Source organism: Euprymna scolopes, chromosome 21 (genome assembly GCF_053919585.1).
Source record: "Euprymna scolopes isolate OS-2025 chromosome 21, ASM5391958v1, whole genome shotgun sequence".
Classification (NCBI taxonomy): Eukaryota; Metazoa; Mollusca; class Cephalopoda; order Sepiida; family Sepiolidae; genus Euprymna; species Euprymna scolopes.
The window spans coordinates 101784085-101802722 of NC_136502.1; the positions used below are offsets into that span (position 1 = coordinate 101784085).

Genomic DNA, 18638 nt, shown 5'->3' on the forward strand with positions numbered 1-18638 from the left:
AATATCTAGGCAAGTTGTACCAAAAATGTCATCTGACAGAAGTAGGTGTACTTGGCCAACAACAAAAAAAAAACAACATAAAATGATCAATTGTCAAAAGTAAAATAAGGAAAAACAAATATGATTGGTTGCCAAAAATAAAAATAATTGTTGATTGAAACCACCTGCAAGAAGTTAATGGCAAAATTTCCTGAGTACCTTACTCCAGATAGAGACAGAGGGCCACAAATAATTATATAATAACAATCCAAAATTGATATTGGTAGTTAGATGATGATTAAGGTTATTGAATTCTTGTGCATAAGTCTTCTTTCCTGACTCACTACTTCCAACAATAAAGATATATTATATTTTTATATGCCAGTGTCAATATTTGCTCAAACTTTTAAACGTTGTTGTGACATGGTATTGAATATCGGACAGCAGCAAAAAAAAAAAAAAAAAAAAGAAAAGTTTATTTCTTTATAGTGTGACAACAAGCTTCCGGCAGATTTGTACCGATTTTTTTTTTATTTTATGTTTTTTTGCAAAATATTTTTAGTTCTTCTGATCGGTTGGAAAATACTTTTTCTCTTTCAGCTTTTGGATTTGGAGTCGAGTTTTAAGGTCAGAATGAACTTTGGTGATGTTGGCTCTGGTCGAGAATTGAATCATCATCAGAAGGCATCATACCAACCTCTTTAAACAGCTGTAATTAATCTGATCTTCGAACAGTGGCGAATCCATATTACAGTTCCTTTATTTATCATGAAAATTATAATACATTTTTTAGGGGCATACAACAAATGCCAGGCAGGTGTTATATAATAAAAAATGGTACAATTTTATGATTAAGCATGAAGCCCGAAGGGACTGGGGTGTGGAGGGGTGTCGGGGGTCGTCCACTGGTCTATTCCCTAAAACCTAGTTGCAATCACCACAATACCGCATTCACTCTATGAACTTAGGCTATTTAAAATCTACCCAGATGAGATGCAAATGATATATTTACAATATTTACACTGCTAATATATATATGTAAACGTATATATATATATATTAGGGATTTTTTTTTTTTTTGCAATGAAGAACGAATAAAATTTGTGTCGAATTTTAGAAGTATGCTTTGTTGTAATTGTTGTTAATTTTTTGCCAATGTCTTGGGGCTAAAATAAGTGAGAAGATAATTTCTCATAACACCCAGACTTTTGAAGAAATAATAATTTTGCAGGTATGTGCTTGCACAACATTACACCAAAGGTAAGGTAAAACTGGAGAGGGCACCTCTAGCACCAGAGCTTTAACACAAACACCTGTATTCTATTTTATTCACAAATTTAGAAAAAAAATTTAAAAAAATATGGCAGGGACACAAGCCGCAATCCCTTACCATTTACGTAAATAAAATTGTGCTTTTAAGCTATTTTTCGTACAAGCAAAGTGTCTTTTTATTATTATTTAATTCGGGTTTGTATTACTGTACACATAGATTCGAAAAAGTTGTCAAAAAACAAATATATAACAAATAAATGTTATCAAAGGCAAGATAAGTTACTTTTCTACCAAACTGGATATAATTTTCGTGTTTTTATTCAATTTAACATGTTTATTCAGCTCGAAAAGCATACAGTGTTTAGCGATGTATTGGAAAATTCAAGATGGCGGCCGATTCTCTCTTTAACACGGTAAGTTTGGAAAAAGGTGTAATAAATAATAAACTAGACAAAATACTGTTAGAAATTCGCTCAATATATGTTACCGTGACATAACTTGACATATATGCGGTGGTTTTTAATAGTATTTTGTCTAGTTTATTATTTATAACACCTTTTCCCGAACTTACCGTGTTAAAGAGAGAATCGGCCGCCATCTTGAATTTTCCGATACATCGGTAAACACTGTATGTTTTTCGAGCTGAATAAACATGTTAAATTGAATAAAAACACGAAAATTATATCCAGTTTGGTAGAAAAGTAACTTATCTTGCCTTTGATAACATTTATTTGTTATATATTTGTTTTTTGACAACTTTTTCGAATCTATGTGTACAGTAATACAAACCCGATTTTTACAATGAATTTATTTATTTTCAAAATTTAACTGAATTAGTTAGGTCACTGTGAAAACATTTTTTATAACATTTTTTTTTTTCACGCTTACAAATATTTTTTTCTCCCTTTTGGAAATTAATTTTGGTCTTTAATCTTTCAAATACAATCAAAAAGCAGTCAGAAACCTACAAAAAAATTATGATAATCGGTTTTCAAAACTATGCCCCCCCCCCCATTTTTATTCCACCATTTCTGCCCGTACCTGAAACTTAAACTTGCTAAAACCATGTTTTTAATGCTATTTGGAGGGCATTTATCACTATAGACTACAAAATAAAAAAGTTGTCAAAAAACAAATATATAACAAATAAATGTTACCAAAGGCAAGATAAGTTACTCTACTTAGCTGGAAAAGTTTTTGTTTGGTGTTTGGACTTATTTTAAAGCGTTTATTAACTTCGAAACATAAGTAGTGCCGAATCTTAAGTTAGAGCAAGAACAAAAAGGTTGACATGGCTAGAGTCTCGGTAATCTCTCAAAAGTCGAAATTTAAACAAAATACTAAGAAACCCACCCGATAAATGTCACAGTGACATGATTTAAGGAAAAATGTTGTTTGGAAGTAATGACAAAATACACAGTTCATTTTAAATAATTTGCGTGATTGAAATTTATCCTTCTTTTTCTAGTATCGTTTTAATTTCAACAATACCCAAAACAACAAATAACACAATTTGCAACTCAGAAGCTTTCTAAATGTAAATAAAAAAGCATAAGACGGTGATTAGGAAAAAAATGTCTCTTATGAAGAGTTTGCAAAGAATACCTAAATTTGAATCATAAAATTAAATAAATAATAAAAAGTTAAAAAGAAAAGAATTATAACAATTATAACAAGAATAATTAAATAAAAGTATTTTTTATATGCAGCTTATATTAAATTTCCAAGATATAAATTTAAATGACTTGGTTTTTTGGTGAATTAAATCATTTTTTAAACGATTATCTCCCTTGATTTTTTGCCTCCTCTATGGCTTCCACCTGCTTTATTTTTGTCTCGATAAAAAACTTTGTAAATAAAACAATTGTCTGTCCGTGTGTCATTGCTTTTCTGTTTCTATCGTGTTTTGTTTAAGATGGGAACCTAAACAGGGCTCCGTGGGGGAGTGATTTAACTTCATCGCCTCCAGCCGACCTCGAGTACGACGAGTTAAAGGAAGCCTGAACGCCAAACCACGGTTTATGATACGGCTTTTCCGTATGTTTCTTTACTCAGGTCGGTATTACAAACGGGCACCTGCCTCACTCCCCCAGTCCTTCTGCCAGATTCCCCTCCCACTCTCTCGATACGGCCATTGCTCCATCCTCCTACTTCCATAGTATTTGATTACCCCTATCCATCCTCATCCATTACAAAAGTTTTCTTTTTTTTTTTTTCGTATTTAATGTTATTTATTTTTTGGGAGAGAGAGAAAGCAATATTTTCTAATTCATTCATTCATTCAATCATTCATTCATTATTTCTGGGTTTTTTTTTTTTCGATTTAAAATTAATTTACAAATCAATCGTTTGTAAGTTTTTTAGTTAAAAAACATCAATCAGTCCCCCCCCCTCCTAATTATCGTTTGCGATATTTTGTCATTCTTTGAAATTAAAATTTTATTTTCATAACACAAAGATAGAGTGACAAATAAAATCGGTTCAATCATAGAATAGTGGTGCGCTGGTGCGTCCGGAAAAAAAATACTGTTTAGTTTAAGAAAAGTGGACCTCTGGCTGGACCAGTGGGGACCACCACAAATGAATTATAATCATGGCAACTTGTGTTTAATGAAACGTTTACAATGTAGCTCGTTTGGTTCTTTTCCAGAATAGTGTCTCACCCGAGAAATATATATATATTGTTTGTGTTACTTAGGAGCACATACAAACCCTAATACTTTATTTTCAGTTTTCAACTTCAATTTTAGTCAAAATATAATTTCCAGTCCTTCAAAATCACTTTCGAATGTAGCTACGGCTATCATTCCCTCCCTTGAAAAAAAAAAAAAAAAAAAAGATTGCCACAGTGCCGTAATAGAATCGAAAGTGGCTTTGAAACCTTTAAGCTGTTGAAAGTAATATTTAGCTAAAATTAAAGTGGTCACAATCATTTATGATTCTTTCTTTTCCACCTAAGCCAAAGAAAAACCGTATTTTCTACTGCGCCACTATTCTATCATTGAACCAATAAAACCTTTTTGTTGTTTGTTTTTTAGCTTTTAATTGAATTTTTTTTTAATCTTACTTTCAGTTAACTATTCTTATGTCCCATACGTCGTCATAATGTGAAGTGTTGACTTAGATTTTTCCCCAATTCAATATTGTCTTTTTATTTAAATGGTCAAAGAGACCCAATATCAGAAAACGACTGCAGTGAGCCCCCCCCCCTCCAATACTGCACGGTCTTTGATGCCTCTGTGTAGTAGCATTTTGAAAACAAACAAATGGAATTAAAAATTTTCTGAGAGTCGAGCTGCTGACGCAATGTGTTGAGCATTAATAATGCGATTTTAAGAATTATGAAATAAAGAAAAACGTCCTTGAATAGAAATGCAAGTTCTTACCAAATCTTGCGCCTTCCCCCTCCCACGGCCCACCAGTCCACCTCCACCACCACTAAAAAATAAATTATGGAAAGTCGGATAAATCACTTTTTTAAATATATAAAATTATAAATTATTTATTTTTTTTTAATTCATATGACTTCCTTTATCTTATTTATTTTTTATTTTGTTAACATTACCATGCACAATTATTTATTTTTTTTGTGAAGAGGGGCATAAAATTAAAAAGAAGTGATTTTATTTACGTGAAGTTTACAAAATCTAAATCCAACATAAGGCCAAAAAGAGCAAAGCAGGATCGGAGTCGGAGGTTGTCAAATTTGTTTATTTTCAAAAGTAGTTCCAATCACCAAAACACCGCATTCACTTTATGGGGCTAACCTACTCAAATTAATACCCTACGATGGTTTTGACGTGGTTTTTATTTAAAAAAAAAATAAATAAAAAAAAAAATAAAGTATGTGCAATTTCATTAGCGATGGAGCCTAGCAATAGCATACTCAAAAACACACATTTAAAGCAATAAAAGAAAAGAAAAATAAATAAAACGCTAAGAAGTGTGATAGTAGGAGTCTCCTAAATATGTCCGGCTGCTCCCTGCTCACTGTTTTCGAGATTGTTTACAGAGATGAAAACAAGTTAAAAATACGAAATTCTTAATAATTTTAAATTTAACAATCAAATTTTTGTAAACGCCCCCCCCCCCAATTTTAATATTCATTATTAGTTAAACAAATGCATAATCTCAGTGTCTGACATGAGGTCATAAAATGAAGCACGCCCTCCCAATAACCATTTACTAGACGACCCGTGCAGAAACTGACCTTACGAATGCGTGTAATATATTGAATAATTCGACCCCCTGTCTTTCTAAGCTTATAACTACTAGAAAAATATGATTCAACCCCTAATTTTCTTTCAATTAAAGGAGCAAGGACCAAGGTTTCATTAAAAAAACAAAACAAAAAAAAACGTGTTTTTTAAAAAAAAAAAAAAGGTTTTAAACTTTGGACTTTACAGGTAAATTTCTAAAAAACACTTCTTTTTTTGTTTTACATTTGAATATATTATTTATTAATGTTTTATCTTCAATTTGTGATATATAAAACTTTGGTGAGTAAATTAATTATTTACTTTTTAATAGACATTTCAAAATAGGAAGGGGCGTAAATTAAAAAAAAAAAACGTTTGTCTAAAATATTATATTATTGGAAAGAGCATAAAATTTCACATTCACCCTGAAAATATCGTAAAAATTGAATCAATAGAAAAATTTTGATAGATATTTAAAGTTTAAAAATTAAAAAATACTTAACTCATAAAATTCAATTGATTTTATTACCGCTTTTAAAAATATAATATTTCTATTACTTTTTATACAACTTTAATAGTTTATTTTGGAAGTATAATCCATAAGGAAAATAACCAACCGACTTTTAAAAGAGAAAATACGAGTTTTTTTTCTATTTTATTTGCAGTTTCGTGTTAGGGGTGTCAAAAATTCCAAAAAAAATTCTGATACACCTGCGTGACCCGGTAGGTCAACATTGGTATATTGTACTCTGACGTATACTGTGATGAGACGATTCCAATAATTTTCCCAATTCCGATACAATTACGAGTTTTGTGTTAAATTTTCGATTCAAATACAATCACCGATTCTGATTCTTTTAAAATCTCTAAATATTTAACAGTAAAGTTGTTTGGGTTTTTTTTAAAAATTATTTCCAGATTACTGTAAAAAAAAAAATAAACAAACAAAAAACATATGCATATATTTTCGCAAACGTAAACATACCCTTATGGGTTGATAGGTCGAGTATTCACCAATTTATAATCGGGATTTATCAATTTATAGGACTGAGGTTGTGTCGCAATTTAATTTAAGTCGAAAGTAGGAGTGTATCTGTGGGACCATTAAAGGTAAATTTAACGGGATCGCCGTTTAATAGAAAGGTTTCACCAATCCACATCCTTACATAAAGAAATAAAAATGAAATCCGGAAAATAACGCCATCGACAAAAAACATGAAATCGATGCATTAACATGGAATAAACAACATTTATTTTTATGCATGGAATATTAGTTTAAATCGTTCCAACATAAGTATTTTCTTGCGTGGAATAATGAAGGATTAATGACGTGAGGATTTTGTGAGATACAGTCGATAGATCGATTTTAAGCAAAAATAATATTACATACTTAATTGTCATGTCGAAAATTGTAACATATCCAACTCTCTCTTCTTATTCGATAATCAATCCTCATTTACAATGAGTGATTTCTCTGACAAAGGAAGAAGAAAAAGCTGTATTCTAGATCGGCAGTATTTTTGTGTGAACAGTAGCCTGAGATGTTTGAAAATTTCTGTTTCTATGTCTATCCTTGTGGCCATGTCACTAATAAAGGTGCTCGAGATAAACATTTTATCTGGGCTGACATTATCCGCCTGACAGTCAGGGAGCTGAACCTTGGATTAACCACTAAGGAGGCTGTCCTATCAGCAGGTGCAAAGTACTGCTGTATTGCCATTTGGTGAATGGATTCTGGACCAAACAGTAGCTTCTGGTAGAGCTTCTCGATACCGTATTAGTGGGCAATTGTTAGGGCTTTACCTTACCATGAGCTATAAAAAAAAAAATATTTCTTCGTTTTTTTTCTCTCTCTGCTCTGCTCTAACCAAGTCTGTCGACCTGTTCCATAAATCTCAAAACTCCATCATGAAAAGTCACCAGAAAAAATAAAGGATTAAACCTAGAACTCCAACATCCAACGTAGACCCCCCCCTATCATGTTTCCTTCTCCGACATCAGGGGTCTACGTTCCAATCTTCCAGAGGTTGAAACCTGATTACAGAAGACTAAACCTGACTTATTATTCCTAAGTAAAACTGGCATTGGACCAACTATTTCTGTAGATGAGTTTATAATTAAAGGATTCTTTAACTTAACATCCAAATCTGACCTCCAACATCGCCATGGGCAGATGGCTTTCCATGTGGTAGGAACATCTCCAGAGAAAACTCTAATTTACCCTATATGTGCTTCTGGGTCACACTTGCTCACATCGCTGCATTTATATTTGCCCTCTATCGCCCCCACAATAGTAGAGTTAATATCTTTAAAAGCATATCTGAGAAAATTGACCACATCCTGTCTGCTCATCATTTGGCTAACATTTACGTCTGTGGATACTTCAATGTTCACAATGTGGAATGGTTAACCCACTTAAACAAAACATGATATGGGGAGATTCTGTCATGATTTCTCCATTGCTTATGGCCTCACTCAGATTGTTCATAAACCCACCCATGTGTCCATGTGTCAGTATACAAGTCTCCTAGACATTTTTCTCACAACTTGCCCTGAGCTTTGTTCATCTTCCGCTGGGATCTTCCGACCACTCGGTTGTATCAGTTAAGATAAAAACAAAATGTAATAAGTCTTCCGATACACCTCTCCATCATACAGCATATCGATACTCTATGGCAGGCTGGAATAGCTTCCATACATTTATATCAGATCTACCTCTGCATTCCATATTTAAAAAGAATGTATCCTCTATAGTATCAGACCTAATGGAATGGTTAATTGTAGGTATAGACTGCTTAATATCCTTGAAAAATTTCCAGCAAAAACCTAACAGCCAGTCGTGGTTCTCTCCAAAATGTGTTGTTGCCATTGTGTACAGAAATCACTTCTTCCATTGCTTCCAATGTAATAGATGTACTAAGACTAAAGCCACTTTCAGGACTGCCAGCAACCGCTGTAAAAGAATGATAAAGAACGTGAGAGAGTTGTATGCTCAGTCTGTTAAGTCCAATCCAAAGTAGCTGAGCAGTGGCTTGGTTCGCATCAGTTTTGGCAAATAGCAAACAGGGTCCTGAACAGAAGTGTGTGCTCTATCCCAATCATCATCAATAGACCTGAGGTAATCTTGTCAGCATAAGACAAAGTCAAACTCTTTGCCAAGATCTTGCAGCTAATTCTACCCTATGTGATCAAGGCCATCAACCCCCTGTATTTCCTCCTGTATCAGAAAACATGCTATGTGACATACAAATATCTAATTAAAAATCTTGATTCTAGTAAAGCAACTGGCTCTAACGGCATTCCAATTATAGTGCTGAAAAGGCTTCAACCAGAACTAACTCATATACTTACAAAGCTGTTTAAGCGTTGTCTTAAGGAGAATTGCTTTTCAGCACCCTGGAAAACCTCATCAGTATGCCCCATATTTAAGAATTCAGGTGATAGGACATCTCCCTTTCAATAAAGGCCAATAAGTCTCCTTTGCATTATGAGTAAGTTGTTGAAATATGTGTTAAATAGAGAATAGTAATCTTCTTAGTGACATGCAATATGGTTCCGTTCTGCTAGATCTACAGCAGATGTGCTAACGGCTATATCTCATAGGATTAGTGAATCTCTTGACAGAGGCTTCCTTTCTAGGGCAATTGCTCTTGGCATATCAAAGGCCTTTGATAGGCTGTTGAATAAAGGTCTACTTCACAAGATCTCAAGCTATAAATGTCTTCTCAATTATTAAATCATTTCTTTTTGATAGGTTTATAAGAGTAGTGGTTGATGGGCAGAAATCAGATGCTCACAGTATTAATGCTGGAGTCCCTCAGGGGTCTATCCTGGGCCAAACTCTCTTTCTAATCTACATAAATGATCTTCCAAATCACATCCTAAGATCATTCATAGACATTTATACTGATGACACTACCATCTATGGCAGCACATAAAAGGCAATAAATGACCAAGTTCTCTCTGATTTTCTCTCCTCTGATCTTGAGCACGTAATACAATGTGGAAAGAGGTGGCTGGTTACTTTTAATGCATCTAAAACCAAGCTTCTATTTTTACATCATGATCTGGCATCAATTGAAATGGATGGCTCTCGTCTTGGGGAGGCTCCATGTTTTGACAAGCTTCTGGGGTTGACCTTTACTCCTGATCTAAAGTGGAACATGTACATCAAATCTGTGACCAAGGTCGCTGGAAAATGGTGGGATCCTTCTATCGATCCATTAGATATCTCATTGATGATGCAATTCTCTACCTATATAAAAGCCAGGTACATCCAAGGATGGAGTATTGTTGCCACATCTGGGCAGGAGCTGCTAGAAGCAGCTTTTCCTGCCTTGACAGAGTTCAAAATAGACTTTGTAGCCTAGTGGAAGATGCCCTTTTCTCTTCCCTGCAATCTCTTTCCCACAGAAGAGATGTTGCAAGCCTGTCTGCTTTATAGCTGTTTTCATGCCAAGTGCTCGTCTGAACTCCAATCTATGGTCCCCCCCCTCATCAAACTTTCATGAAAAATACTCATCTAGTTGAAACCATTATCAATAATTTCCCCCACCCTTTATCTGTGCCTAAACCTAAACGTAGATTCCATGAACAAAGCTTCTTTCTTAGAACTGCATACATATGGAACTCTCTTTCGTTTGCCTACTTTCTAACTGATTACAATTCAGTCGTCTTCAAGTACAACGTAAACAAATTCTTGTTGAACTGTCCCCTTAATTAGTCTAATTTACTAACTTTCTCCTACTAACAATTACTACGATATTATCCCATTGACTAGTGTACACTCATTAACCCTTATCCTCGAGTGGCATCCGGGCCTTGATAAGTGGTGACTCCTTTGTAAAAAAAAAAAAAAAAAAAATGTCGAGTAGAAATTTATTTCTAGTTAAAAGAATTTTTATGAAAAATTGGGATAAAATCGCATTTTTCTTAGACGTTATAAAATAGACAGTAGGAGGCTAAAAGCAGGGGACATAACTCCGGAATTAATATTTTAGATTACTTGTGTCATGGCTGCAATATTTGTTGTTTATAGTGATATTTTTTTTTCTTTTCTTTTTTTTTTTTACTAAAAACGCAATAGTAGTTGTTTTACTCAATTAATTTTCATAATTTTTGGATATATTACTATTTTCGACATGACAAATAAGTACGTAATATTATTTTTGCTTAAAACGACATATTTAAAAAATTGATTTTCGACTATAGCTTAACAAGTACCAAAATGTGTAAATAAACATGTTTATTTGAAAAAAGAAAAAAAAGACTATACTATAACAGTTTAGAAAACATTTAGGGCATTTATTAATACAGGCAACAAAGCGAAAAAGTAATCAAGAAACAAATATATAACAAGTAAGTGTTACCAAAAGCAAGATAAGTTACTCTTCTACCCAATGGTGGATGCATTTTTGTTGTTTTGACTTATTTTAAAGCGTTTATTTTGAAACACAAGTAGTGTTGAGTATTATGTTAGAACGAGAACAAAATGGCGGACATGAGATGGTCATCTTCGGAGTTTTGATAATCGCTCAAAAATCTAAAATTAAGCAAAATACTGGTAAAAACCCAATCAATAGTACATTTATTTATTAATAGTTTATCGAACACGTATTACAGTTGAAGAATTTGTATAAATGTTTATAAAACATTCAAAACAAATGCCGAATCTCAGAGTCTGACATTTATCCATAAAATGAAGCACGCCCTTCCTAAATTAACATTTACAAGACAAACTGTGATCTGTTGAGTCAATGTTGGTACGAGGGGTGTTCCAAAAGTAATGTCTCCTATTTTTTTTATTCTGCTCGAATGCAGGGACGTGCAGAGGGGTGGGGTGCTAAGGGTGCCTAGGCACCTGCCCCTTTTACTCCTGTTTAAAAGTGACCTTTTCAGAGGAATGTATTATAGGCTTTGAGCACCTACCCTTAAAAAGTTCTCTGCACATCATTGCCTGAATGAATTAGAGAGGATTATAAATTGCATTTTTCTGATCACTGAACTTATGCATTCATGACCTGAATGTTTCGTTTCTTTGTTGCAGATATTGACGGTGTGAGACTCTAAGAAAGCAACTTTTACCTTATCATGGACGTACATCAGATGCGGAGATACATCATTTAATTCCTGGCAAAATTGCATTGAGAATGGTGGTGACGACGTAGAAAAATAAATTTTGGAGCAGAAAAGGTTGCTCATTTAATGGTATTACTCCCGTCTTCAGAACTCTTCAATTTCTGAGTTAAAAAAAAAATCGAAGGCTTTACTTTTGGAACTCCCATCATGTATTATACATTAGTGTATACGTTTAGTTTCATTAGCCACGAACGTAATTAGATATTTGAAAACTACATTTATGGTGCTTCTACACTATTGGGACAAAATGTCAGAAATCGTAAAACTGAATTTCACATGAAAACAATGGTATCTATGTATTCCTCGTATTTTTAAGATAATTATAATCGATAAGATAAAAACTTATTTATTAAAGAAAATAAAAAATAGAATTTGATGAAAACGATCGTAAAACACCGGAGAATCCGAAAGACAGGTAATTTTCCGTTTTGATTTAAACAAGATGGCGGAAAATTTTCACCTGCTACCACAATTAAAGTTGTTTTCTTTTAATAATTCGTTAATATTCAAGTAATTTCGACTGCATAATTTTGAAGCTACCATTGTAACTTATTAGAATTGACAAAAAAAAATCAGTTTAAACCATTGTTTTTTATCTGAAAACTCCATTTAACGACTCGTCCCAATTCTGTAGAAGCACAACATTTATTTAATAGTAGTTTATGGAACACACATTAGATTTGAAATAATTGTACAACTATTTACAAAACATACTTATTTACAACATAATGTATCATTATTTCTACAAATCTGACAATGTCGCAGCTCAAATAAACCATGAAAGGCACAGACCAGAAGTCTTACTTGTGAGACATCGGCCTTGGTTCTTCATAGTTGAATGACTACACCTCTTGTTGAGAAGACATAAGTATATTCCACACTCAGATTTTGCCGTGGTTGATTTGTGTTAAACAGACTTTCTTATATGTGACATGGCAGCTTAGGTGACTGGTTACGGCATAATCACGTTTGACACACCAGTTCCCGTCAGATCACTAAAGTTAAGCAATAATGAGCCTGGCCAGTGCCAGATGGGTGACCATTTGGGACTTCTAGATGTTGTATCTGCTCTCTGCTTATCTTGGCATTGTTGCCAATTCAGGAGAGGTGTGGTTGGAGATTGCACACCCCTTGCCACATAATTACACGCACAGCTGCCCCTACAGAGGTTATCCTTTGTTGTTCGAGACTGAACGGAGGCATCATTAGGTAACTGGGTACTCGCCTCACATGCAATTGACTCAGGTTTGGCATTTTGAGTTTGAATGAGTTTTACTAATGAGCCCAAAGGATTGCGAAACTCAAGTCTTGGACTTTCAGTCTGGACTAAAAAATACTTTAATCGTCTCTCCTGAAACAGCTCAATTATATCTAAAATAAGTAATTTTTTTTTTATGAATCATATGACTTCTAAGAATTTCCATTTTCACCAGTTTTTATCCTCTTTAACCCGAAAATAAAAATCTCTGGAACTGTTTTTTTTTTTTTTTTTTTTTTTTTTTTCAAGGCACATACCAACTGTTTTTGGTAAGTTGTTTGGTGTTTATAAGTGAAAGAAAAAATACTAATACAGAATATTCTGTATAGCTTAATCGCCATATATATTTTATAACTTACTAACTAGCTCTATGTATTGAGCACTGTTGAAGTAAATACTTAAAGTTCACGCATAAATTTATACTTTCATATATTAATTTATGTGAGTAAATGAAGTAAGTTATATATGTGATGGGACGATTCCAATATTTTTCTTGATTCCGATACAATTACCGATTCCATACGAATTTCCCGGTTTTTGATACTATTATTGATTTCGATTCTGGTTCCGAGTCTTCATAAATCTCTAAACATTTTACTATAAAATTGTTATTTTGTCCCGATTACTGTAAAAACACATCTTAAATATGCATATATTTTCTCAAATGTAAAAAAACACACTTGTGACGGGGTGATCTAGAGATTTTAGTTTTACTGAAAGTTTAAAATCAATAAATGTTTATCATTTTATTATTACTACAAGCAGTGGAAGATGTTTTTATAAAAACAAAATAAAATAAAAAAAGATAATTAAAGGAATCGGTTTTGGCATCGGAAAATAGACTCAAATTTTCCTGATTCCGATACCAATTTCGATACCCCCAATAGCTCCAATTTTTCTGATTCCAATTTCGGATTCCGATTCTGGATTCTTATTCCGATTAATCATTCCAACACTAATACACACACACACACACACACACACACACACACACACACACACACACACTTGTGTATTCTTGTAAAGAATGCTTACAGTTATTTGTCTTCTTTTTTTTATTTTGCAGTTAACTAAAACATTGGAATAGAACAAAAGATTCCAGCAAAACCCTGACCAAAATCTCCAAACAATCCAACAGTGTTAATGAAAAAACAAGACAAAAAAAAAAGAAGAAAAACACAGAGTTCACTCATATAAGAATATTGATTCAAGGGAGATAACTCAAAAAAAAAATAGTGTTTTACATTTTGTCTTAAGAGAAAAAGATGCGCCTAACTGTGATTAGTGAGTAATAAGTAATGAAATGAAAGGGGAAAAATCAACTTATATACAAGGAGTCCCGGTCAGCGAAACATAATAGAGGATTTGCTGCAACACTGGTTGCTTTTATACATGCAAAATAGGAACTATATCTGCATTATGGAATATAAATCTCAGGCATAAAAAGGGGATAAAACTTGGAAGAATTATTTGCAGTATCTCGTGTTAAAATAATGGAGTAATAAAAGAAACAGGAAAAAAACAACAACACCGGGAGAGAGAGAGAGAGAGAGAGAGAGAGAGAGAGAGAGAGAGAGAAGTAAAAAGTAACAGAGCTGATCAAGTTTGGAATTGTTTCTTTCTACTTTGAAGCAGCAGATAGGAGAATAATACTCTCTTTGGTTGATTTTATCGACAATGAAGCAGGGTTTGTTTTTTTTCTAGTTAATCTTAAAGTCTCAAGTAAAATAAAAACCTTTATTCTTATTTCAGTTTAAAGTTAAAACAAGAGAAATCGACAGTAATTTTATGCTATATTTTACAAATGAAATGGAGTCATTTTGTTAAATGATCTTGTTAGCAAGGGAAATAAAAGGCTAGTTATTAAAGAACAGAAACGCATTAGCTATAACAGAAAAAAAAGGCATCACAAAAATAGTAACAACATTACACAAACTAATGGAATTATCAAGTCAAATCATGTTTTTTTTTTATTTAGATTATACTAGCAGGGCTACAAAGCATTGCCCGGGATTATAAAAACAACTGAATAAAAGATGTTAAATAGTATTAGGTTTCTCATACACATCCTCCTAGAAGAGGAATTCCCCTTTTATATATGAAGAACAAAAAAAATAAAGCTTAAGTCGCCTCCAGAACGCTACTGAAAGCACTAAATAAAATTAAGGATACTCCCAAAGCACAACTAAAACCAAGTTTATGTTTACACTTTCTTTGTAGAGGAATGACAGTAGTTAGATACAATAATTTTAATCTTGAGTTAGAGTCATTCAATTTGAAAAAAAAAATGCTTATTCATTTCCTGTATTAATACACGATAAAATAAAAAATCATGTCTAATGTGGGATAATATTGACTCCCATAGAATACATCTTTTCTTTTTTTTTTTTTTTTTTAAATTTTTTAGATATTATTTTTCTGGGTTTATGCTGATTAAAAGAATACTAACTTTGTAGGGGGTCTGTTGTGTATTTTGGAAAGTTTTATCTGGAAATACGAACACACATGCACACAGACAACTTCCCTTAATATAATAGACTAGCAGAGCTAACAAGCATTGTCTGGAACTATGAAAAACTAAATATAAGAAATTAAATAGTGTAACATTTTTTAGATTAAAACTTCTATTTCTCCGTTCTCTGAAGCTGTCTTTTTATTTTTCTCTCTTTACCTGTCCCCTATTATTCTGTCCTTCTTCCCAGCCGTCACTTTCGCCTTTGCCCAATCAATTTCTCTTTTTTGTTTTAATGTGTTGTAAAAATAATAACGTAATTCATTTACTATCCTTTTTAAATGTAAGCATTTCTTTTTCTAAATTTTAGATATTATACATCCGGGGCAACACTAATCCAGAAAATATAAACTTTGTGAGTCTTTGGTTAGTGGTTTGAGACTTTTAGCTAGATATACAAACATATAAACACATAGACAACTGCCCTTTTTGCCATAGATTATACCATAATATACTAATCCTAATTACTTACTTCAATCACCCAGAGTTAGTTCCTTTGTTTACTTAAGATTATTCTATTTACGTTCTTTCCAGAAAGTTAGACACAAGGTCAAGAGTGGGTTTGATGAAAGTGTTTCTGTGAAATAAACAGGGTTCAAACTTGGCACATCCAGGTTGTCAGTTAGTGTCATTAATCGCTTAACCACCGTCAGTCACCAACTAGTTCGCTTGAGATTATAATTGAGGCTGTAAAAATTTAACGTCTTCTTTTTCTTTACCTAAAGAAGACGTTAAATTTTTACAACTAAAAGATTAATTAAACAGTTATAAAAGTATAAAAGCCACTAGAGGATAAAAGCTAATGAGTTGAATAGTCAGTTGAATGATGAAGAATATTATGAGAGGATTGGAAATGACAAATGGAATGAATAAAATTTTGTGACTTATGAGGATGGTTTATTGCAAATTTTTGTTTACATTGGATTTGAAGGTAACCATGTTGTAGCCTAAAGGGAATCAATCCCATGATAATATGTTCTACAGGTAACAAGTCCTTGAAAAGAAACTCTGTTCATGGGAATTGTATTTCATGTTAGGCAGATAGAGGGGAGAAGAAAAGAAAGTTCATTGCAGTTGTGGTAGGAAGACAAGTTCTTGCTGTGAAGGTTTTACAATTTAATATATTCGTATGAAGATAATCATAATATTTTAATTTTAAGTAGCCAATTCCAACGTCTTTATCATCTTATTTGGATTGTTCTTTCTATTATTGCCAAACAGTAAAAAACAAAACAGGACTTTACAATCAGAAATAGAAAATCTTGATAATAGAGTGCATTTGTTCTGTTGACGTCAGTCTTCTCCAGGAACATGCAGTCTAGGAGTGCCCAAGCACCTGCCCCTTTTACTCCTGTTTTAAAAATGCCCTTTTCAGAGGAATATATTATAGGCCTGTGCCCCAATGAGACACTTTTTTTTCACTTGAGCACCTGCCCTTAAAAAGTTCTCTACACGGCACTAGTGTTCTGAGCACATATGTTCTACAGGTGGAAATATATTATGCTATCATTTAATTCTTCAATTATTTTAATCCAATTAAAATCCATATTTTTATTGCTGGTTGGTGCCATACATATATGTGTCACTGTATTCCATCTAAGGACAGGCTAATATCGTTAGCTAAAACAAAAATCAACTAACATGATTTCTTAACATGATTATCATACAATTAATTCAAACAACACGTTTTTGTACGAATGAATGATTTATTCAACCAGATGATCATCCATAGGCTGCAAAGTCAAAGAAAAGAGAAAGAGAGAGTTGCATATGTTTTAAGCACATTGCTTGAATATTGTCTTGTTTAATCAAGCCTCCTAAAGACTGTTGATACTACAATCACCACTACATTGATTATGTCTAGCATCACGTCTGGGTAAATATCTACTTCTTAGTACAGCAGGGTTAATCCTTTTATTCACTTGTGATCTCTTGTCTAAAACAAACGTTTCCTATATATATATATATATATATATATAAGAGAAAGAAAATTAAAACTGTAAGTTGAACTTTACAATCAAAATTTATTGTTCGACTGAATACTCCAAAAAACAATTTACAAAGTCCTTAGCAAGAATAGCATTATTTGAAACTCCGTGGAATAAGGACTTTGTAAATTGTTTTTTGGAGTATTCAGTCGAACAATAAATTTTGATTCTAAAGTTCAACTTACAGTTTTAATTTTCTTTCTCTTATAATAAGCTCTAATCTATATTGCGTATTGAGCTTTTTTATTCGGTTGGGATTAAATTATCTATATATAAATACTGGTATTTATGTTAGCTTGAAGTTTACCATTGCGTATATCAGGTAAACACTACATCCTTTTGATTTCATTACTTTATATATATATATATATATATATATATATATATATATATATATATATATATATATATTATTACATAGTCGCTACACTGAACATGCTAATGTTTCAGACAAGTGGTTGATCCAGACCACAAGCCTTCTTCAGGTGACATAATAAAGCTTGTGTTCCTGTGAAGAAGTCTGGTTCTTAAATATAGGAATAGAGGAGATATTTAAAAAAAATAAAATAAAAACGTTAAATTCAGAAGGAAGGGGTGGGGCGTTAAGAGACATTTTCAACTCTAGACATTGAAAGGAAAGAAGGAATATAGGGCAAGAAAAGAAAAAGTAATAAAATATTATATTTTGCTCTTTTTAGTGAGCACTCTTATAACCTCGTTTTAATTCACGGGTTTTTCCTCCCAAATACCTTTGTATGGATAAAAAAAAATCAATACGAAAAATATAGAAATGTTTAGATCTTCTCTGTATTTATTTCCTATTTGTTGACGTGTAGGAATACAAAAAGTCAACGTTTTTTTCGAAATTTTCAACTGATCCTTTGGTCTTCTTCAGTGTGAATGATAGAAACACGAATACGGTGGGCAAAACTAACAGCAGGAGAAGAACAGGTATATATATATATATATATATATATATATATATATATATATATATATATATATATATATATATATATATATATGAAAGAGATTAGAATCCATGACGATGAACAGACCTGAAAAAAAGTTCTTTGGTATAACCTGATTTTTTATTTAATATAAATAATACCTATAGTAACTAGATAATATTAGTATGTGTATTTATTTACGAAATTAAATTCGCCATAATGCATTTCGTTTTCCTTGTAAACAAATCAGCTATTTTGAATTTTTGTTATTAGCTGAAAAGCAGAATCAATTACTCTGTGAAAATTTGAAATGAATTGAGAGCACTTAAACTGTTGAATAAA

At 32.5% G+C, this 18638-nt stretch overlaps 1 protein-coding gene and 1 long non-coding RNA gene across 2 annotated transcripts in view; one reads left to right on the top strand and one right to left on the bottom strand.

Annotated features, from left to right (window-relative positions):
- The window catches only part of LOC145242876 (uncharacterized), a 108200-nt gene that overhangs the window by 32958 nt on the left and 56604 nt on the right, over positions 1 to 18638 (bottom strand). The gene's annotated exons all lie outside the window — the stretch shown is intronic.
- On the top strand, positions 3078 to 14965 carry LOC145242642 (uncharacterized). The gene is made up of 2 exons (XR_013862784.1): positions 3078 to 3306; positions 13913 to 14965. It is a non-coding gene; the product is annotated as an uncharacterized LOC145242642 (long non-coding RNA).